Here is a 23,922-nt window from a genome sequence, read left to right on the forward strand (position 1 = left end):
GGCAGCTGTAGCAGGGAAATGAGAAATTAGATGAACTGACTTGTTGGAATGGTGGCATTCTATGATGGTGCCACGTTGAAAGTCACTGAGCTCTTCAGTAAGGCCATTCCACTGCCAATGTTTGTTTATGAAGATTGCATGTCTGTGTGGTCGATGATTTTATAAACCTGTCAGCAACGGGTGTTGCTGTAATAGCAGAATCCACTGATATCAAGGGGTGTCCACATACTTTTGTATATACAGTGTAAATACCATGCTTTCAGAAACTATTCAGACCCCTTAACTTTTTCCACATTTTGTTACATTGCAGCCTTAATCTAAAATTGATTCAATAGTTTTTTTCACCTCATCAATCTACACATAATATCCCATCATGACAAATCAAAAGCAGGTTTTAAGACAAATTTGGCAGCGATTACACTACGAGTCTTCTTGGGTATGACGCTAAATGCTTGGCACACCTACATTTGGGGAGTCTCTCCCATTTTTCTCTGCAGATCCTCTCAAGCTCTGTCAGGTTGGGTGGGGAGCATTGCTACAGAGCTATTTTCAGGTCTTTCCAGAGATGTTTGATCGGGTTCAAGTCTGGGCTCTGGCTGGGCCACTCAAGGACATTCAGAGACGAAGCCACTCCTGCGTTGTCTTGGCTGTGTGCTTAGGGTCATTGTCCTTTTGGAATGTGAACCTTCGCCCCAAGTCTGAGGTCCTGAGCACTGTTGAGCAAGTTTTCATCAAGGATCTCTCTGTACTTTACTCCGTTCGTCTTTGTCTCGATCTTGACTAGTCTCCCAGTCCCTGCTGCTGAAAAACATCCTCACAACATGATGCTGTCATCACCATGCTTCACCGTAGGGATGGTGCCAGGTTTCCTCCAAACGTGACACTTGGCATTCAGGCCAAAGAGTTCAATATTAGTTTCATCAGACCAGAGAATCTTGTTTCTCATGGTCTGAGAGTCTTTAGGTGCCTTTTGGCAAACTCCAAGCGGGCTCACATGTGCCTTACCATACCAGGTGTGTGGAAGATACTGTAGATGTAGCCTCTAGGTGTGTGTATGTGTGTTTATGTGTGGTGTGTGTATGTGCATGTGTGCTCTGGCGTATGCGTGTGTGCTGTGTTATCGCCCACAATTACTGAACACCTTCCCAGCACTGTGCCAATGCGGTGTATCCAGTGAGGCAGCAGACTGCATTAGGCATGGGTCAGTGTGCCTGAGGCCTTCAATGTATCATCAAAACCCTGTGGGGAAAGTGAGTGAACAGAACAGGGGAATCTAACCACCATCCGGCAAGGTGGAGGTGTCTTAAAGCACGATTGTGGCTGTCCAGGTCCGTCATCACAGCAGGAGATCAGGACCTCTTACAGCAGGTGTGACCCATCCCTTACAGAGGATCTAACACTCGGCCAGAAGAACACAGAGCTTTGGTGAAAACACTGTGGTTGGAATAAAACACACTGATTACAGAGTTTGCACTGTCAACCGGTACTTTTGCCAGGTTGGACTGGAGATGTGTTTTTCAGGATTTCAGGAACCTCTAATATATCAAAGGTTTGGATACCAATGGTATATCTATACCAATGGTGTATCTATACCAATGACACTGGCAGTCATGATATATTTATGCCTGTCAAGACATAGGCCACATCTTTAAACAAACTACAATTTATAACTAATTTATATAGCATACAGGAAGTCTTCATAAGCACAATGTACACTGAATGTACAAAACATTTCCATAACATAGACTGTCCAGGTGAATCCAGGTGAAACCTATGATGTCACCTTATTAATGCCACCTGTTAAATCCACTCCAATCAGTGTAGATGAAGGGGAGGAGGCAGGTTCAAGAAGATTTTTTAAGCCTTGAGACAATTGAGACATGGATGGTGTATGTGTGTCATTTAGAGAGTGAACAGCCAAGACAAAATATATAATCTCCTTTGAACGGGATATGGTAGTAGGTGCCAGGTACATCGGTTTGATTGTGCCATGAACTGCAATACAGCTGAGTTTTTCACACTCAACAGTTTCCCATTTGTATCAAGAATGGTCCACCACCCAAAGGACATCCATCCATCTTGAAACAACTGTGGGAAGCATTGGAACCAACATGGGCCAGCATCCCTGTGGAAGGCGTTTGACACCTTGTAGAGTCCATGCCCGAACAAATTGAGGCTGCTCTGAGGGAAAAAGGGTGTGCAACTCAATATTAGGAAGGTGTTCCTAATGTTTTGTACACTCGCTGTATACGCTTCACTAATCATCTATAAACCTGTGTCATACCACTTAAAAGCATACACCAGGGGTCTTCAACATGTTCTTGCCCAGGGACCCCCTCCCAGGTAAACCTATCATATTATAGCAAAAATAAAAAATAAAAATCACGCCTTGTCTTATCAAAAAGTGAATCATAATGGCAAGGAGAAGTAATTAACATTTTAAAATGAATTGATTTGGTCGATAGTTTTTCATTATTTTGAACTCACCACATTATAATTGGAAGAGGAAGTGTACCTCTAACATAGCCTATTAGCTAGACTGTTAACCCCAAACACATTTTCACTTAGAGCAGCTGTTTAGCTGGTTAAACAAAGGTTAGCCAGGTGTTCTCAAAAATGTATGTCCTAGTCAAGAAAGCTTAACAGCAGCCAAAGGCACTTGCCGCACTGGTAGACTATTCGAGAGTGCTTTTTCAAAGCCTATGTTAGATTACTCCAGTTAGTGTAATTAGCTCCAATGAGTGTAATTTGCTGTTAGGAGTTGGGAAATAAAGTTGACATCATTAGAAAGAAGATTTTAATCTTCGTATTCAAGCACTCGAGAAAAACGTGTAATTGCCTGCTGATGGGCCTTCAATGGTGGATAGGCTTTCCATGGAAGTCAGACTGGCTGCGTAGGTTTATGCCAGGAATGGGCAACTCCAGTCCTCGGGGGCCGGAGTGGTGTCATACTTTTCCCCCCATCCCTGGCAAACACAGCTGATTAAAGTGATTGCATTCTAAACCCAGGTTTTTGTTTCAGGGGGTTGGGTACTCTGACAGTGTAAAAACAAATAACGAGCTTTTTGAGAGGGCTTTCATTTTTTTTATTTTATCCAATGACGTTGAATAAATGTGTTACGACGGTTGTTATGAATGACACTGCAACACTCATAAAGGTGTTATAACTGGTTTCATAGAGGTGTTATGTATACCCCCTTCATTTAAAGTGGCTATACATAACATCTCTGTCTTATGAAAACTTTATGTGTGCTTTATTAAACCCTTTATAAATTGTCGTTTGTTTAGAGTGGGACCGATCCATGTTCGCTGTGTTATTGGCTTAATATATCTTAGCAGAGCTTAGAGCAGAGTGTAACAACTGAAGCTAACGCTTTAAGGCCTTGTGAGGTTGTCCCTAGGTGAAAGCAGAGATCTTATTTCTCCCTTATGTTCCAAGTGATGACAGACCAGTATTGATGCATGGGTACGCTGTGTTATCTTCTGTCACATGAAACTGCAGATGGTTGAACTCCAATATGCCAGCTCAAACATGATTTATTTCCGTATTTACTGACATTGAAAAGTACAGCCAGTACTTTAAGGCTTTTTCAGCATCTAATATCTGATTAGATACTCCTGGCTATACAGGAGTATTGATGTGAGTGTCTAGGGCTCTATTTAGTTAAATCAGTACATTTCTAATCTTGCTTTTAGTGTACCACAGTGGACCATGTTGTATCAAACAGATCACTCAAAGCCTTCTCACAATGTAATACCAGTCCCGGTTGGTTCCATTTTGTTTCATGCAGAGATAGCAAGGACATTTCAGTTGCTATAGCTACATACAGTGAGTTCTCCTTATTATCTGTAGTGTTATTCTTAAACACTATCTCCCCTCTTCTCCTTCAGGGCCAATAGGTCTCTTCTTATGCTTTCTCACTCACTAAAGCTGGTGTCCCGACCCTGTTGAAATGTGAACGCGCGACCCAGGGAGGTTGGTAAACTCTACAGGGGACAGGAGGCGGTTTCTCTCCCCCTCCAGTGCCTGCTGCTTTGAACCCCACTATCGTTCTGTGCTGTTACTTTATTGATTTCGAAACCCCCCTCTCATGTTTATTTTAAGACACTCTGCGATGCGAACACACATTCTAGCATAACTGCATGAGATGTGGCTGCTCATTAGGACATGTAGTGTATGTGTCTGTGTCAGTCAGTCAGCAGCTGTTTTATGATGGGGCGTTAATCAAATGAGTTGTGTTTTGTGGTGTCTATCTGTGTGCCTCATAGTGGTACAGCTGAACGTAAATACAATTACTGAAAATAATTGAAGCAATGAAATGTGCAGCTGTCATATGCTCCCAAAAGTTGTACTATTTACAATTCAGCAATGTGTGCTTTTATTCATACACGTAATAATTATTCTGTCGAGCAGAAGGTGAATCAGTGGGACGTAGCTGTGGTTTCTTTAATTACTGACACAACATAGTTAGTTGGTATTCATTCAACCCTCAATCTGTAAAGTATGGGAGATTCGTAAAAACAAACATGCTAACCGCATGACCAAGCCTCTGTCTCACCAGCCCTTTATACGATTCAACTACAGAAGTCAGTCAGAAGTCAGTGTGCAGTGCCAAGATCCCCTCCCAAAAAGATCCAATACTCAAAGACATTTAACGGTGCACCACATTGACATGAAACAAGTTGAGCATAGTTTGCCCCATTACAGTCAATAGTGATTTCAGGAGACAGGAACAACCTGGTTATTTAATGATCTTCTTGCTCACTTCAGATGAAAAGGTTAATTACACAAGATATCGTATTCCAGAAAATAATAATTCAACGTGGTTGTGAGTAGTGAAGGGTTGCTGGACAGGGAACAATTACCAGTGTTCATTTGACCCAAAGGGCATAAAGTCGTATTTCAAAAAGAAAATCCACTAAACATGCACAGGGAAGTGAAAATGGCATCCTTGGAGACTCAGAAAGTCAATACCTTTCGTATTATTGGAGGGAAGGAGCAGTGGAATTTGAAGAATATGTACAATCTGTCCTGTCATCTGGCAGTGACAAGACCTGTATTTATCTGTATTGGCTGGTACTTCTATGCTTCTGCTGCCAAATCTGTTACTGTCAAACGCCTTGAGCAGTGCAGTTGGATACTAATGAGGTACTGTAGTTATTATGATCTGTATGATGTTGTTTCATTCACATAGTTTTTCTAATTAGAGATATACAAAGCAATTATAATGACATTTCCCACAGCTGTGTATTAAAAGTTAGATGTCTTCTCTATATAACCTTTTCTTTAAATGTCTCTGTATTCATGAAATTAGCTTAATCAGACATTTTCCTGGCTCTGCCTGGCCTGTCCACATCTTGCTCTTTAAGTCTGAATCAGTAGTTCCGACCACTGGTTCCGACCACTGGTTCCGACCACTGGTTTCGACCACTGGTTGCAACCACTCAATACTATATTTCTTTAGATTTATGAATCAAGTAACATTGCATTTTGTCTTTAATGTATCTAAATAAATATTGACCATTGAACAACAAACTAGCTCATAAATGGTCATTCATAACTGGGGTTATGATGCAAAGATAAAATCTGTCACAGGCAACGTCGTGCCACATCTTGGCATCCTGTCATTGGCTTTGGCTCATGTGATGGGAGAGCTTCGATTTATGTTGTGACGATAGGGCCATGATAGGGCAAACGATTGGATGGCCAACTCTGTGATGGATGTCTCCATGTTGAAGGTCTGAACACACTAAACGCAGTACTGCAGAAAGACTCTGAGAAAGAGGGGTAGAAGCCTACGGCTTGCTAAGAATCTACTGCACTGAGGCTCGCTGTCTAGCTAGAGGATATCAGACTAGATAATGACTTGCACACACACACACATGCGCACACACAAACACACACACAGAGGCCCAGTGTGACTGATCACCTCTTTTCCTCAGGCACACACCCTGGTCTAATGATGGGGTTGCTCATCTGATGGGGAGAGTTGAAGGAGGAGAGCAATCTCACACTCTCTTCACCAACCACCTCCAGTAGCAACAGATGTGGAGCGTCACAACTACACACAATAAAAACAGTTACCTCTGATCCACCCTTTATTATAGTTCCCCTATTCAGTCATGAATGCTTTGTAAGGTGAGCCATAATACTGACATGGTCCACACACATACTAGCAACACTAAGGGTTGTCGTCAGGAGAAAGAGAGGAGGACCAAAGCGCAGCGTGGTAAGTGTTCATGATGATTTTTTATTCAAACTCAGAACACTAAACAATAAATTACACCGTGAATATACAAAACCGAAACAGTACCGTGTGGCCCAAACACTCACACGGAAACAAACACCCACAAACCAAAAGTGAAACCCAGGCTACCTAAGTATGATTCTCAATCAGGGACAGCAATTGATAGCTGCCTCTGATTGAGAACCATACTAGGCCGAACTCAAAAACAAACATAGAAAAACAAACAGAGACTGCCCACCCCAACTCACGCCCTGACCATACCAAAACAAAGACAAAAACAAAGGAACTAAGGTCAGAACGTGACAACACTAGAAGTAAACACACTGGGCCAATGCAACTATTATTGGCCACCGTATTAACATTTAGTTGCACATGTTTGAAATGTGTAACTAAATCAAGCCAATCGTGATATAATTTTTATCAAATAAAAATGCTATTTGAAATGGCACAGATTATATTATTTCACCATTGAAGATTAAACTTTTCAATTAAATATAGGGCTTCTACTCCTTTATTCTTAATTCTTAGATTAATCAGCCTTACGGTTTCTGATGCTCGTGATAGGTCGTTATTTCATTAGGAGCGGGAATAGAACCTAGATGAGGAAAGTTGCAGCTGCCTGGTATCAACGTGAGATCAGCTAAATCACTGGTTTACTTGTGTGGGTTTTGCGTTGCAATCAAGCTTATTTTAGCACGCAGGTGCATGTAATCTCCCATTACATTACTATCACTTTAATAAAACCAGCGCGAACACAGTGCTAAGGTGCGAAGTTAAGCGTCTTCGGTGCAGTTGGCCAACTGAGTCCATTTGGCAGATGATCGTTCATTCCTTACACTCACTGTGGCCCATTCAGAGAGAGACAAATGGACACAACCATGTCCAGGCCCTGATTTCAGGCTTCTGTAGCCATGGAAGAAAAACTGCTGCTGGGCAAACTCCCCACTTCCTCTCCTTCCGGGGTTGAGAGGACACCCTTCTATGCAGCTTCCAATGTGTAAATGACTGTTATTGCAGCACACAAACAAATCAAATAGCTCAATCCCTCTGAGTAGCGCCAGACACACAAACAGTATCTGAATCTGGAGTCTCTCCCAGCTTCATCTCTAACAGCCTAAGGGAGATGATTGCCTTCTTTTGAAGAGTACACTCATTTCTTCTGTTTTGTTCCAGTGTAGTCTTGATTATTGGGCGGGAATAAGTATGCTAGTAGCTTGGTGGGGATCAATAATACCTATCATGGAGATTTACCAGCAGTCTTTCTGATACAGGGTCTGTGTTCTTTTCTGTGAAACCATAGACAACTATGATCATGTAGGAAGTTGTTGAAGTTGAGTTGAGTCATGCTTGAGGGTCAGGTAAGTCCATCACAGCAGATATGTTACGTGTGTTTGATGGTGGGAGCCTGTATAGATGTGATAGTTCCACTTTAAATGAACTATAACTTATAAATCCTTTAGCATACATAAAGTCTTCATAAGCATGAGATAACTTATATCATACTGTGCAACATCTTCAGCTGACCACCTTGGAGCGATTTTTCACCTATATTTGCGATTTGGGAACAGGCTAATAGTGTGTTTTGTCACATATGGCAATGCACCCTATGTAGGGAGCTGTAACGTTATCCTTTATGCTACCTTAGCCAAAGCTGTCATCAAATCAAATCAAATCAAATGTATTCATATAGCCCTTCATACATCAGCTGATATCTCAAAGTGCTGTACAGAAACCCAGCCTAAAACCCCAAACAGCAAGCAATGCAGGTGTAGAAGCACGGTGGCTAGGAAAAACTCCCTAGAAAGGCCAAAACCTAGGAAGAAACCTAGAGAGGAACCAGGCTATGTGGGGTGGCCAGTCCTCTTCTGACTGTGCCGGGTGGAGATTATAACAGAACATGGCCAAGATGTTCAAATGTTCATAAATGACCAGCATGATCGAATAATAACAAGGCAAAGGGTGGCTATTTGAAGAATCTCAAATATAAAATATATTTTGATTTGTTTAACACTTTTTTGGTTACTACATGATTCCATATGCGTTATTTCATAGTTCTGATGTCTTCACTCTTATGTAGAAAATAGTCAAAATAAAGAAAAACACTTAAATGAGTAGGTGTTCTAAAACTTTTGACCGGTAGTGTATGTTGAGACTTCATGTACGCTCTGTAAAGCCTTTAAAAGCCTTTGTCATACAGATTGGATTGAAGTGTGTGGAACAAGCTATATTTTAAAATATTTTCTGGGTAGCAATTCTGGGTAGCACTTTATAACACCTGGTAATAAAGCATGTATAATAGATTAGTAAAACCCCTTTACAACTGGTTTGTAATTGCCATAATGAGTCATTATATCTGGTCTATAAATATTTTATCAAGTTTGAAAACACAATTATCAAACACCTTATATTGGAGCTTATTATCATCAATTAATCATTTATAACAGTGTTTATGAATTGATCAAATGCTGTTTATTAATAGCTTACTAAAAAAAGTAGGAATTATTCAAATGATGAATAAACTATTTTCTAATTCATTCTAAATGCTTTATTACCATGTGTTATTGTAGTGTTACGAAATTCGTCCATGTTTCACGGGTTTGATTTTGGCCAAACTAGCCTCTATAATGCCAGACACTGAGCATAGATTTGTGTTTTGAGAAGATGTCTGAATGTGAAACAGCCACATCACACTTTGCCCTGGACTTCATGTACATTCAGTATCTACCTCAAGTGCTGGTACTCCCTCTATATAGCTCCATTTTTGTGCCTTTTATTCTTATTCCTCTTATGTTACAATTTTTTTAATATATTTGTGATTTTTTAACTGCATTGTTGGGAAGGGCTTGAAAGCAAGCATTTCACTGTCAAGTCTACACCCATTGTATTCGGCGCATGTGACAAAGAAAATTTGATTTGAGGAATTAATGCAGTGGAACAGCAGAGCAGTGTGACCATACCTCAGCCCACAGCTGGTTAAAGATGCATTAACCCACCAGTGTACACACACAATCACAAACATTTCCCTGTCAGCTCCAGAGTGCATTGTGACTAATGTTCTTATTATCTCACGCGCCTGCAGGGAAGACAGAGGGAGAAATACATATTGTTATCTTTTTAAGAGCCGAAATCAGTCTGAAAGCATGATCTAAAACTAAAATAAATCTGTTGCATCCTTATCTTACTGTATCTGCTTTATTATAGTCACACTGTAAATCACCAAGAGATGCATGCTGTCATTTAAAGTAGGGTAAATATTATGCAGATAACTATGAAGTGGTGGAGATGTCACCTTACCTTGTATTATGAACTTGCACAATCGTCAAGATGTGCCCTTGCCAAAGGAGTAGAATCTGATTTAGAGCTATATGGAGTCTAACAATGACTAGGTCACAGCTGCAACAGTGCAACAGTGCTTCACTGTAAAAAAAAAATTCACAGTCAAATACATGAACAAGACCTGGATAAGCCACATCTTGATATCATCTAGTGCCATGTTGTCATGGTAATATCATGTAGGTTTGATATGATCTAGTGCCATGTTGCCATGGTACTATCATGTATGTTTGATGTGATCTAGTGCCATGTTATCATTGTAATATCATGTATGTTTGATATGATCCAGTGCCATGTTGTCATGGTAATATCATGTATGTTTGATATGATCTAGTGCCATGTTATCATGGTAATATCATGTATGTTTGATATGATCCAGTGCCATGTTGTCATGGTAATATCATGTATGTTTGATATGATCTAGTGCCATGTTGTCATGGTAATATCATGTATGTTTGATATCATCTAGTGCCATGTTGTCATGGTAATATCAATCATGTTTGATTTGATCTAGTGCCATGTTATCATGGTAATAGCATGTATGTTTGATATGATCCAGTGCCATGTTATCATGTACGTTTGATATGATCTAGCACCATGTTGTCATGGTAATATCATGTATGTTTGATATGATCTAGCACCATGTTGTCATGGTAATATCATGTATGTTTGATATGATCTAGTGCCATGTTGTCATGGTAATATCATGTATGTTTAATATAATCTAGTGCCATGTTGTCATGGTAATATCATGTATGTTTGATATGATCTAGTGCCATGTTGTCATGGTAATATCATGTATGTTTGATATGATCTAGTGCCATGTTGTCATGGTAATATCATGTATGTTTGATATGATCTAGCGCCATGTTGTCATGGTAATATCATGTATGTTTGATATGATCTAGTGCCATGTTGTCATGGTAATATCATGTATGTTTGATTTGATCTAGAGTCATGTTGTCATGGTAATATTATGTAGGTTTGATAGGATCTAGCGTCATGTTGTCATGGTAATATCATGTATGTTTGATATGATCTAGCGCCATGTTGTCATGGTAATATCATGTATGTTTGATATGATCTAGTGCCATGTTGTCATGGTAATATCATGTATGTTTGATATGATCTAGCACCATGTTGTCATGGTAATATCATGTATGTTTGATATGATCTAGTGCCATGTTGTCATGGTAATATTTTATAGGTTTGATATGATCTAGTGCCATGTTGTCATGGTAATATTTTATAGGTTTGATATGATCTAGTGCCATGTTGTCATGGTAATATCATGTATGTTTGATTTGATCTAGCGTCATGTTGTCATGGTAATATTATGTAGGTTTGATAGGATCTAGTGCCATGTTGTCATGGTAATATCATGTATGTTTAATATAATCTAGTGCCATGTTGTCATGGTAATATCATGTATGTTTGATATGATCTAGTGCCATGTTGTCATGGTAATATCATGTATGTTTGATATGATCTAGTGCCATGTTGTCATGGTAATATCATGTATGTTTGATATGATCTAGCGCCATGTTGTCATGGTAATATCATGTATGTTTTATATGATCTAGTGCCATGTTGTCATGGTAATATCATGTATGTTTGTGTCATTACACTGATTGCACTATGCTTCTTCTTGTAATGGGCAGTGTTACAGTGAGCATAATAGGTCTGCGACAGTAGACCACATAATCATCCTATTAATTAATCCACTATAGCATGCTAGGCCTATTAAATCTCATTCTAATTCACCAGATGTGACGCAGATACTCAGTCATTTACCCCAAAATGTGAAGGATAATTACCCAAATGGAGGGTGGTAATATATCTGCAGGGACTTTTATATGTGCTTTAAATAAGGAAGTGGCACATATTCCTGCATATTCTCAAGGATTATGACACATTTATTATTCTTACTGTGATAGAAACAGATTGTGGGGGGACAGATCCGCAGCTTCAGCGGGTGAGAACCGGTGTAGAGTTTACAAGAACGGTGGAGTGCTTTTATTTCATGTCCATAAAAGGGAGAGAAAGAATGTGTATGTGTATGGATGTGTTCCGTTTGTATTGGCTGAAGAACGGACAACAACAGGCTTGACACGCTCTACCAGGTGAGAGGCCGCTCTGGAAGGTAGGCAGTATTACAAACACATTACAAACTAATAAGTCATCATGGCATTTCTTCCTCCTTCCCCCTGTTCTGCAGTACTCCACTATGGACTTTATTATACATGACACTGTGTACACACTGATACTGTCAGTAGCATATCTGATGGCTCTCTGCTCCTAGCAATCTGCTCTCCACCGCACCAAGCTGATGGAATTAATGTGTCATAGATGGACTTTCAATAACATGTCACAGCCACCATATGTCAAATTATGGGAGGATGAATGTGCTCTCTGTGTTGGCCTTGTATTGAAGTGCATTGTGTGGGGGAGTGTGACTATGTGTTTGTGCTGCTTTCAGGACAGCACAGTGGTATCATTATGGAAATAATGGGTGTCTTCTTGCAGTGTACATGTCAGGCAGTCACAACATAGAAATGTGCATTGTGTTGTGCCCCAGTGTTTGTGTTATGTATTAAACAAGTACAGAGTGGAGATGATAAACATGAGTGTAACGTCAGTATGTTTCCTCGGGTGTATTCACTAGAAACCAAATGGAAGCAAAGAGAATGAAACGAGGAGGGACGTATATGAATTTGTTCAAGAGAAACGTTTGGTTATGTTGCAAAAACGTTTTCCGTTGTGGAACGTTTTGCTAGAGTGCAAAACAAATTTCAACAGTGTGCGACTAATGAATATACTCAGGAGTTTCAGGGTACACATTACAACCCTGTTAAATATCCAAAGGCCACGGGTACTCCATTTCCAATCCTACGGACTCCCTATGCTGTAGATTTCTTTATAAATATTACTTCAAAGAACTGAGACTTCTAAGGTTCAATTACACGGTGGAATTGTTAACACTTTACTTGAAAGGAATTCATAACACCTCCGTGTAGTCATTTATAACACCTCCGTGTAGTCATTCATAACACCTCCGTGTAGTCATTCATAACACCTCCGTGTAGTCATTCATAACACCTCCGTGTAGTCATTCATAACACCTCCGTGTAGTCATTTATAACACCTCCGTGTAGTCATTCATAACACCTCCGTGTAGTCATTTATAACACCTCCGTGTAGTCATTTATAACACCTCCGCGTAGTCATTTATAACACCCCTGTGTAGTCATTTATAACACCTCCGTGTAGTCATTTATAACACCTCCGTGTAGTCATTCATAACACCTCCGTGTAGTCATTTATAACACCTCCGTGTAGTCATTTATAACACCTCCGTGTAGTCATTCATAACACCTCCGTGTAGTCATTTATAACACCTCCGTGTAGTCATTTATAACACCTCCGTGTAGTCATTTATAACACCTCCGTGTAGTCATTTATAACACCTCCGTGTAGTCATTTATAACACCTCCATGAGCATTGCAGTATCATTTATAATAACCTTCACAACAGATGTATTCGACATCATTAATAAGTTGTTTTCAAAATGAAAGTCCTGTCAAATATATCTTTACACATCCATTAATCTAGGAAATGTCTATTTTTACAGCCACAGTACCCAAAGTGTTATCCAAAGAACACATATTTTGGCTTATCTGGGCAGAGAACACGCTGTAGGCTTAACATGACATTTACGATTGGTGTCCAGGCCTGAACATTGTGCAGTGTAGTTTTACTCTGTTTACATCAGATACGGATTTCCCGGATATTGTCAAAGAATGGTTTATTTGAATAAGATCTTCAGTCATTTCAACCCATTTCATGAATTGTTTATGGTACAGGGCTTTTCATAGAGCTAGTATTACAATATCAAGACAACTCGTTTACAGAGATAGTTCACCCAAATAGAAAAATAACATAATATTGGTTTCCTTACCCTGTAAGTAGTCCATGGACAAGATTTGACAGCAATCCATGCTTTGGTTTAGTTTGCCTGGCACTGTTTTCAAATGTTGTTTTAAATGTTGTACACAGGGATGGGAGGTAGCCTAGCACTTAGAAATACGAGCCAGCAACTGGACGGTTCGAATCCTGGGTCCAATGGAAAGCATCTGTAGGTCTTTAGCGGTTGTACACATGAGATTGTGTCATTCCGAACTATATCCGCAACATTATATTCGAATTCCGTGTGCTTGTGGGTGGCCTACACAAAGAAGTATCCAACAAATTAGAATATAATGTTGCGGATACATTTTTATGTGTATAACATCTAAAGACCTGCACAGGGCCTCCCGGTGGCGCAGTGGTCTAAGGCACTGTAGCACACACTCCAGCAGGTATATCTCTCTGGTCACCCCCAAAACCAATTCTTCCTTTGGCCACCTCTCCTTCCAGTTCTCTGCTGCCAATGACTGGAATGAACTACAAAAATCTCTGAAACTGGAAATACTTATCTCCCTCACTAGCTTTAAGCACCAGCTGTCAGAGCAGCTCACAGATTACTGCACCTGTACATAGCCCACCTATAATTTAGCCCAAACTACCTCTTTCCCTGCTGTATTTATTTATTTATTTTGCTCCTTTGCACCCCATTATTTCTATCTCTACTTTGCACGTTCTTCCACCTGCTGTCTCAATCTCTGAATGCTCAGCTATGAAAAGCCAACTGACATTTATTTCTGAGGTGCTGACCTGTTACGCCCTCTATAACCACCTTGATTATTATTTGACCCAGCTGGTCATCTAAGAACATTTGAACATCTTGAAGAACAATCTGGCCTTAATGGCTGTGTACTCTTATAATCTCTGCTCGGCACAGCCACAAGAGGACTGGCCACCCCTCAGAGCCTGGTTCCTCTCTAGGTTTCTCTTATGTTCATGCATTTCCTAACCACTGTGCTTCTACATCTGCATTGCTTTCTCTTTGGGGCTTTAGGTTGGGTTTCTGTATAAGCAGTGACATCTGCTGATGTTAGAAGGGCTTTATGAGAGAGAGAGAGAGAGAGAGAGAGAGAGAGAGAGAGAGAGAGAGAGAGAGAGAGAGAGAGAGAGAGAGAGAGAGAGAGAGAGAGAGAGAGAGAGAGAGAGAGAGAGAGAGAGAGAGAGAGAGAGAGAGAGAGAGAGAGAGAGAGAGAGAAGAGAGAGAGAGAGAGAGAGAGAGAGAGAGAGAGAGAGAGAGAGAGAGAGAGAGAGAGAGAGAGAGAGAGAGAGAGAGAGAGAGAGAGAGAGAGAGAGAGAGAGAGAGAGAGAGAGAGAGAGAGAGAGAGAGAGAGAGAGAGAGAGAGAGAGAGAGAGAGAGAGAGAGAGAGAGAGAGAGAGAGAGAGAGAGAGAGAGAGAGAGAGAGAGAGAGAGAGAGAGAGAGAGAGAGAGAGAGAGAGAGAGAGAGAGAGAGAGAGAGAGGGAGGGGGGGAGAGGGAAAGAGAGAGAGATAGAGAGAGAGAGAGAGGGGGAGAGGGAAAGAGAGAGAGAGAGAGAGAGAGAGAGAGAGAGAGAGAGAGATTACCTGCAGAGGGAGGATAAAACATGGCGGGAGAGGGAACTTGGTCAACATCCTAAAACCACAATCAGGACGGCCATCAACCAAAACTTCAGTGTCCTCTAACTGTCAGCAGACTTCATGTCGTAGGAGCATGACACTACAATCTGAACCTCCAGTGTTCCAGTTTTACCATGATGTGTTCTCTGTGCTGTAGTAAATTATGAGAACCCTGAGTGTGTTACTGCTATAAAGCCCTGCTGTGGTGGATCCTGTTAGCACTGGCTGCCTCACTGAGCACCTGGGAACTGCAGCAGGAGCGCATTACTTACTATAACAATTTAAACAAATATCTCTACTTCTGTTATGAATATTAATGTTAAGTGAAGCTGCTTTGAAAGGCAATAGCGTACATCATTTTCAAAAGAATCAGGGCGGAAATCTGGCCTCAATTAACAATATACTCTCCTACCCTTTTTCCCCCCTCTCTCTCTCCTTTCTGTTTTTCCCTCTCTCTCCCCTATTTGTACTAACCTGCATACTGAGGCGGGGAGGTATGTAATGACCCATGTCTGGCCAATTATTTCTGGCCTCTACACAGGTGACTACCTGCATATAGGACATGGATGGACACAATCACACATCCATGTCACCTTGCTGTGTGTGTGTGTGTGTGTGTGTGTGTGTGTGTGTGTGTGTGTGTGTGTGTGTGTGTGTGTGTGTGTGTGTGTGTGTGTGTGTGTGTGTGTGTGCGTGCGTGTGCGTGTGTGCATACATATATTTAGTTGTTTAAGCGTGTGTTTAGTATGGAAATGTATTCCTATAATCATAAGCTGTCTCAGGGGACTTCCACCTAAAGCAATGACCCATACCATTGACAGCAGTGACCAATAACATTGCTTGTTTGTCCAATTGTGTAAATTAACCCCCATTGTGAAACTAGCAAGTGTGAAAAAGGGGGTAGTGTGAGGCCTTTAAAATGATTCAATTTTCCTCTTTATGAAGGGCTTGGACCAGATGGGCCCTTGTTGCAAAATCAGGACTAACAAGTCAATGCACCTTTTCTCTCTATCATTAGAAATAATCATTTCACAATCAACATCACATAGGCAAAATGTATAGTTTACAACATATAAGCACATAAGCATATAAGTCAGCGATATGACGTTGACACAAGCAGCACCACAGACGTTACAGATGAGCGCAATGCAAGATGACGCACTACGATGCACTCAGAGTATCACATGTGCACGGGTGTGTTACAATAGCTATAACGTGATAGCTGTGGGACTGGAAACAGAAGAGAAGTTTAGCCTTGCACAACGATGCTTTTAGTTGTTGTGGAAATCGACCCGATATTGCTGTTTACTTCGTGCATCGCTGACTCTACCTTTAAGGAGAGATTATTTTCAAACATCAATTTTCAATTAGTTCAATTTGAAACAAATCTGTATATATATACAGTGGGGTCTGAATTGACCCCCAAGACATGCTAACCTCTCACCCTTAGCAATAACAGGGAAGTTTAATATGTCTTGGGGGTATGATCTTTGAACCTCTATAACTTTCTCGATCGTCATTATTCTAGATTCACTCAGGATGATTAGTAATCATGGTAGCACAATACATTATTTACAATTCATTTATTTTGGGCACCAAATAATCTGAAGCACAACCAAAACAAACTGCAAATGTGTCCAACAAGTTTGTAGTCACAAGCTTGATGTAGTCATTGCGTGCTAGAAATATGGGACTAAATCCTTAACTTTTGACTACTTTAGTTGTAAAAATCTTTAGAGGTGTCAATAATTTTGACCCCTACCATTTTGAGAGAAAAAAAGTATTACTTGTTAAAACAAAATGGATTTCTCTGAGCAATTGGATTAGTATAAAATAATATAATATCCCTAATTTTGGGGGAATATAATATAGCTCTGTATTTGAAATGATTGATTTTATTATTATTGCTCATCTTTATCAAGGGTGTCAATCATTTTGGACAACACTGTATGTTACCTAGTTAAGGGACTATAATGCTGAACAATAAATACAATGGATATATTTGATGAATAATTTGTATGTATTTGAGATGCAGTGGAGTTTGTGTTATTATTCCAAAACAACATCAAACTATAATGTTACCCCAGGCTCAGTCCTGGAAATGAAAAGCTTGCTCACCTTTACTTTTGTTGGTGGGCTGTTATATGATGTACTGGCTATTCCTACCTGACCTGAAAACACTCAGACATGTCTGAGACAAACTCACTTAGCTTAATCAGTCAATGATCTGATTTAATTTTGCTGAGACATAATGTTCTAGCGAGGACATACAGGTTCAGAGACTCTTAACTCTGCTGTCCACTCTTGATAATACTGTGTCATCTAGCCGGGGCACAGTTCTCAGTGTGTATTCATCCTCATGATATCAGGAGACAAAAACATACAGTGCCTTCAGAAAGTGTTGATGCCACTTGACTTATTCCACATTTTGTTGTGTTACGGCCTGAATTCAAAATGGATTAAATCCATTTTTTTATCACCCATCTCCACACAACACCCCATAATGACCAAGTGAAAACCTGTTTTTAGATAGTTTTGCACATTTATTCAAAATTAAAAACATGTTGTCAATATATGTTAAAATGACCTTTGGCAGCGATTACAGCTGTGAATCTTTCTGGGTAAGTCTGTAAGAGCTTTGCACACCTGGATGGTACAGTATTTGTGCATTATTCTTTTTAAAGTTCTTCAATCTCTGTGAAGTCAAAACTGTAAATAGGCCACAAAAACATTCAATGTCGTCTTGGTAAGCAACTCCAGTGTATATTTGGCCTTGTGTTGTAGGTTATTGTCCTGCTAAAAGGTGAATTTGTATCCCAATGTCTGTTGGAAAACAGACTGAACCAGGTTTTCCTCTAGGATTTTGCCTGTGTTTAGCTCTATTCTGTTTATTTTTATAGTAAAAAAAACTCCCTAGTCCTTGCCGATGACAAGCATACCCATAACGTGATGCAGCCATCACCATGCTTGAAAACATGAAGGGTGATACTCAGTGATGTGTTATGTTGGATTTTCCCCATTCCTGACTAAGTTAATTTATTTGCCACATTTTCTGTACAGACTTCCTTCATTTCCCTTTGTCAATTAGGTTAGTGTTGTGAAGTAACTACAATGTTGTTGATCCATCCTCAATTTTCTCCTATCACAGCCATTAAACTCTGTAACTGTTTTGAAGTCACCATTGGCCTCATGGTGAAATCCCTGAGCGGTTTCGTTCCTCTCCGGCAACTGAGTTCGGAATCTTTGTAGTGACTGGGTGTATTAATACACCATCCAAAGTCTAATTAATAACTTCACCATGCTCAAAGGGCTATTCAGTGTCTGCTTTGTTTTATTTTACCCATCTACCAATAGGCGCCCTTCTTTGTGAGGCATTGGAAAACCTCCCTTGTCTTTGTGGTTGAATCTGTGTTTGAAATTCAATGCTTGACTGAGGGACCTTACACATAATTGTGTGTGTTGGGTACAGAGATGAGGTAGTCATTAAAAAATTATGTTAAACACTATTATTGTACACGGAGTGAATCGATGCAACTTATTATGTGACTTGTTAAGAAAATGTTTACTTCTGAACTTATTTAGACTTGCCATAACAAATGGGTTGAATATTTATTGACATACTCTGGAGACATGTTTTATTTGCCAAGTTAGCATTTTGTATTGTTATGTTTGACCTCAATAGACTTGACTTCTGAAAGAGACAACTCTAAATAAATTGTTACTTTCTGAAGAAACTGTCACTCTTAAAAAAATGGGTTCCAAAAGGGTTCTTTAAAGGGTTCTCCTATGGGGACATTAGATTACACTGGAAATAACAGTCAATTCACAGCCAACCTTCTTCACTGCAGTACCCCAAGCTATGCGTAAATGACTGGGGATTGAACAGGGGTTTAAGAGTCATTACCTTTTTTCAAAGAAAATGATTCCTGCATGTTAAATATTGATGTTATAAGTGTAAAGAAATGCTTATTTAAGCTTTCTGCGCTGACTTTGGGCACACAGTGTTTAAGCTAATTTAGAAATACAGTTGGATGATGGACAGTGGCTGTGAAAAATGGTGCATAGTAGCGGTCGTTGTTGACCATGCATGGCTAATTCATTTTAATGGCAGGTTTTATTTGCTCTAACTGCTGCGCTTCGGTGGACTAATGTGACAGCATCTCTTCATCTAAATCAACTTTTCGCACACCTCCAAAAAACCTTTCCATCCTACTCCTCAGTTCATTGCTCGAACTGTTAACTTTAATGACTCCGGCTTGTGTGACAATGAAATGCCACTGTCATCACTCAACGCCAGCGCTCGCCAGAGCACTTTTGATGTGTTAAATGTTGACAACCTTGGAAGTGCACTTAATCAGTGGAAGTGAGTAGAACGCAACACTGTGGTTTTCGGGTGAGACGCTAGAACTTTAGAGATTTTGAGAGATTGGGACTGTAATGTTCTATCAGCAAAAAGAGGATTCTGAGAAAGCTGGCTTTAAAGTTCCAAACTCGCATTGGTTTGAATGGTGTAAGCTTTTTGTATCTTGTATTCTTTTGAACTTAACAACATGAATTGGGGTAAATCGGTAGAGAACACTGAACAGAACAAGGCTGTCAATAACTCAATTTTGACATAAATGCAGATAGAACCTTATAGTCCCAAGTTCCCGATTTGTCGAACGTACAGTACCAGTCAAAAGTTTAGACACACCTACTCATTCAAGGGTTTTTATTTATTTGTACTATTTTCTACATTGTAGAATAATAGTGAAGACATCAAAACTATAAAAATAACACACATGGAATCATGTAGTAACCAAAAAAGTGTTAAACAAATCCAAATATATTTTAAATGATATATTCTTGAAAGTTTCCACCCTTTGCTTTAATGACAGCTTTGCACACTCTTGAAATTCTCTCAACCAGCTTCACCTGGAAAGCTTTTCCAACAGTATTGAAGGAGTTCCCACATATGCTGAGCACTTGTTGGCTGCTTTTCCTTCACTTTGAAGTCCAACTCATCCAAAACTATCTCAATTGGGTTGAGGTTGGGTGATTGTGGAGGCCAGGTCATCTGATGCAGCTCTCCATCACCCTCCTTCTTGGTGGTATGTTGGGTCATTGTCCTGTTGAAAAACAAATGATAGTCCCACTAAGCGCAAACCAGATGGGATGGCATATTACTCATGTTTCTTGGCCCAAGCAAGTCTCTTCTTCTTATTGGTGTTATTTAGTAGTGGTTTCTTTGCAGCAATTCGACCATGGTCTGATTCACAAAGTCTCCTCTGAACATATATTGAGATGTGTCTGTTACTTGAACTCTGTGAAGCATTTATTTGGGCTGCAATTTCTGAGGCTGGTAACTCTAACGAACTCATCCTCTGCAGCAGAGGTAACTCTGGGTCTTCCTTTCCTGTGGCGGTCCTCATGAGAGCCTGTTTCATCATAGTGCTTGATGGTTTTTTCGACTGCATTTGAAGAAACTTTCAAAGTTCTTGAAATGTTCCGGGTTGACTGACCTTCATGTCTTAAAGTAATGATGGACTGTAATTTCTCATTGCTTATTTGAGCTGTTCTTGACATAATATGGACTTGGTCTTTTACCAAATAGTGCTATTTTCTGTCTACCAACCCTACATTGTCACAACTGATTGGCTTAAACGCCTTAAGAAGGAAAGAAATTCCACAAATGTACTTTTAACAAGCCACACCTGTTAATTGAAATACATTCCAGGTGACTACCTCATGAAGCTGGTTGAGAGAATGCCAAGAGTCTGCAAAGCTGTCATCAAGGCAAAGGGTGGCTACTTTGAAGAATCACAAATATAAAAAGTATTTTGATTTGTTTAACACTTTGTTGGTTGCTTCATGATTCCTAATGTGTTATTTCATAGTTTTGATGTCTTCACTATTATTCTACAATGTAGAAAATAGTAAAAGTAAAGAAAAGCCCTTGAATGAGTAGGTGTCCAAACTTTTGACTGTTACTGTATCTCAATGGGATCCATTTGGACCCAAAACGAACACTATGAACAGACCACAAAAATAATCACTTGGATACAAATTGGTTTATATGGATTTATGTTTCAAAAGCCTATACATACATTAACTACTTGAAATAGAATCAGTCCTTGAGTCCTCAAGAGGCGGGATGTATGGCCCTACCATTCTGTTACATGCTAATAAGTGCCCCCAGGCTCACAGTAATCATCTTTAACGATTATGCCTTTTTCTTATATTTCTATTTGCATATGAAGTAGCCTAACAAACAGAATATATGATAACCCACTAACTCTTTTGATCTACTGAAATTACATTTCCCATGCCATCTACAGTACATGCAGACAGGTAAGGGTCATTGGAGACAGATTTGTATTATGTATTATGTTGTACCTCTAAATTGGATGTCTCTTACATTTTACATGGGTAAAATGCATAGCGTTGGTGTGGAATTGGCACCATTGGTTAGAGCCTGTAAGTAAGCATTTCACTGTTGTATTCGGCGCACGTGACAAATAAACTTTGATTTGATTTGAATTAAGACGCTGTCGGCTTCCCCAGAAGGATTCCTTTGATGATTTCAGTGCCTTTCAGACATGGTAAATGAACCAGCTCTAAAAAACAAAAAAACAATGGTTACATGGGTGGGAGCAGCAAATTAGTCGGCCATGCGATGAATGTCATAAAACATTCCTATACTCCCTTTCAGTTCACCCCTGATCTGATAGTGTAATTGATAAAGTATAGAAACTCTCTCATCCATTCAAATATTCATGGAAATTAGATAATGGAAAGACAAAACTTTATGAAGTTATTGGACATAGCACACATGCATGCCTGAGTCTAGGATTTAATGGGCTGGTCCTACTCCTGAACCATAAAGCATGCTCAGTCTCTTTATTGAAAGTTCTTCATTGTCCAGCAATTGGCATACTCTGGGTCTGGGAAACAGGTCCTAAGTAAATCTCTCAACACGATTATGATTATTTGTGTATATCTTAGTTTGACAACTTTATAAATCATTTCGTGTCCTAATACAGGTCATTTACTAAATGATGATGGGCTCATTTAATCCAGAGGTTGACAGAACCAGTTATTTCTCAGTAAAGCTGCATGCAGCAATCTTCAGTAAATGTACATCACCTAACCTCATTTATTTCCACCACTCCTCTGTTACATAATAACACACTTTGAATGAAAGAATGTGTCTGAGAAAATAATACAAAGATTCTGAGACTTTTTATGATGCTCCTCAGTGCACCCAGGAGAGAGGGTCAGTTTGGAATATGCTGGTACAGTCGTAGTGCATAGAGATGGCCACTAGGGACAGTATGTCAGCTGTAATTTGAACAGAACTTTAGGGCATTGGCGCATGGATGTTTGTGTACCAAAAGGACAGGGTGGGAGTTAGATGGGTGACGTAGCCTACATATATGATAGTCGTAGAGGTGGTGGAATGATTGAGGTGAATATACAGATGTAGGATCTTAATTTGACCTGTATTGTTGCTGGAACATAATCTTGCAGCAACAGGATTTGATTGTTTCGTCCATAATATTGTTTTATATTTGATTAGCTGGTCAAAATGAGGCTACATGAAAAGTGGAATACGTTAACACTGCCATGTGTTTTCATTGAATTTATGTAAATCAAGAACATTTATGTAATTCCTGCAAAGCAGGAAAACTCTCAGCAACAAAAGAGTGATCAAATTAAGTTCCTACATTTGTAGCCTACAGCTGGGTGAGCTTGGTTAAGGTTTCAGTCGAATGTAAGCTACGCATGTTAGACCAAATGATGTGTTCTATTGAAGTTATGAAATTCGACAAAAATATACAACCGAATTAATTTGTTAGACAACGCAATCAATTATTTAAACAACAATTTCAATTCAAAAGTATTTGAATACATGAATTCATTCGTTGTCTGCGATCTACAGGTGATTGCTCCTTCAGTCAAGTCAAGCTGTCCTGTAGCGTATTCCAGAGGCGCTGTCCACTTTCGTCGTTCTGAAAGGCGACGTGACCTGGTAGATCTAACCTAACAATTTCAAGATATTTCCGTTTATGCTCAGTCACAAGAAATATCCTTTAATTGTAAGATTATGCCTATCATGCATCTTCATCTTGCACTTGAAACTTCTTCTCAGTACCTGTTCCCTTCTTGTAAGCGGGTAAAATAACAAATTAAATGCCTAATTTATACCCATCCCCTTTAAATCTATGGAATTGTGAACCTGCATAAAATTGGATTCGGCTCAATATGACATGACATTGATTCATCCTCAGTTATTAGCATATAGGCATTCAACAATTACCATACTAGTTATCGCCACAGGAGTGGCCCATTAATTCGTTTGTTCAGCGTTTTGTGAAGAGACTAATCAATCAGTCAGTCAAGTAACGCGTAAAGGCATAATCGATCAATCAATCAATCAGCCTTCATTTGCATATGTCTGTAGTTCCTCAATCTTCGCTTCTGGCCAAATCCCACTGTTGCCAAGTCAATTAGGCTTTCTCTCTGTTTCCTATGACCAGAACTTTTGCGCTGAAAAATGTTAAGTTCTGTCAAATGTCCACCATCCATCACTTTTCACCGGTGATCACCTTATGACTAGATCCCCTTCTTCGGCTCGACATCTGCGTCCGCGTCTTCTCTCACCCCGTTGCTCTGCTCTTTTAGTTTCTGGACATTAGCCTATGTATCAAATGATAACTTGTAAATCATAATGCATTTTGGCAAGCAGGGGCAGAACCATATAGCCTAATCTAGTTTTCGATCAGACTACCAATGTATATCAT

Source organism: Oncorhynchus kisutch, linkage group LG4, assembly GCF_002021735.2.
Source record: "Oncorhynchus kisutch isolate 150728-3 linkage group LG4, Okis_V2, whole genome shotgun sequence".
Classification (NCBI taxonomy): Eukaryota; Metazoa; Chordata; class Actinopteri; order Salmoniformes; family Salmonidae; genus Oncorhynchus; species Oncorhynchus kisutch.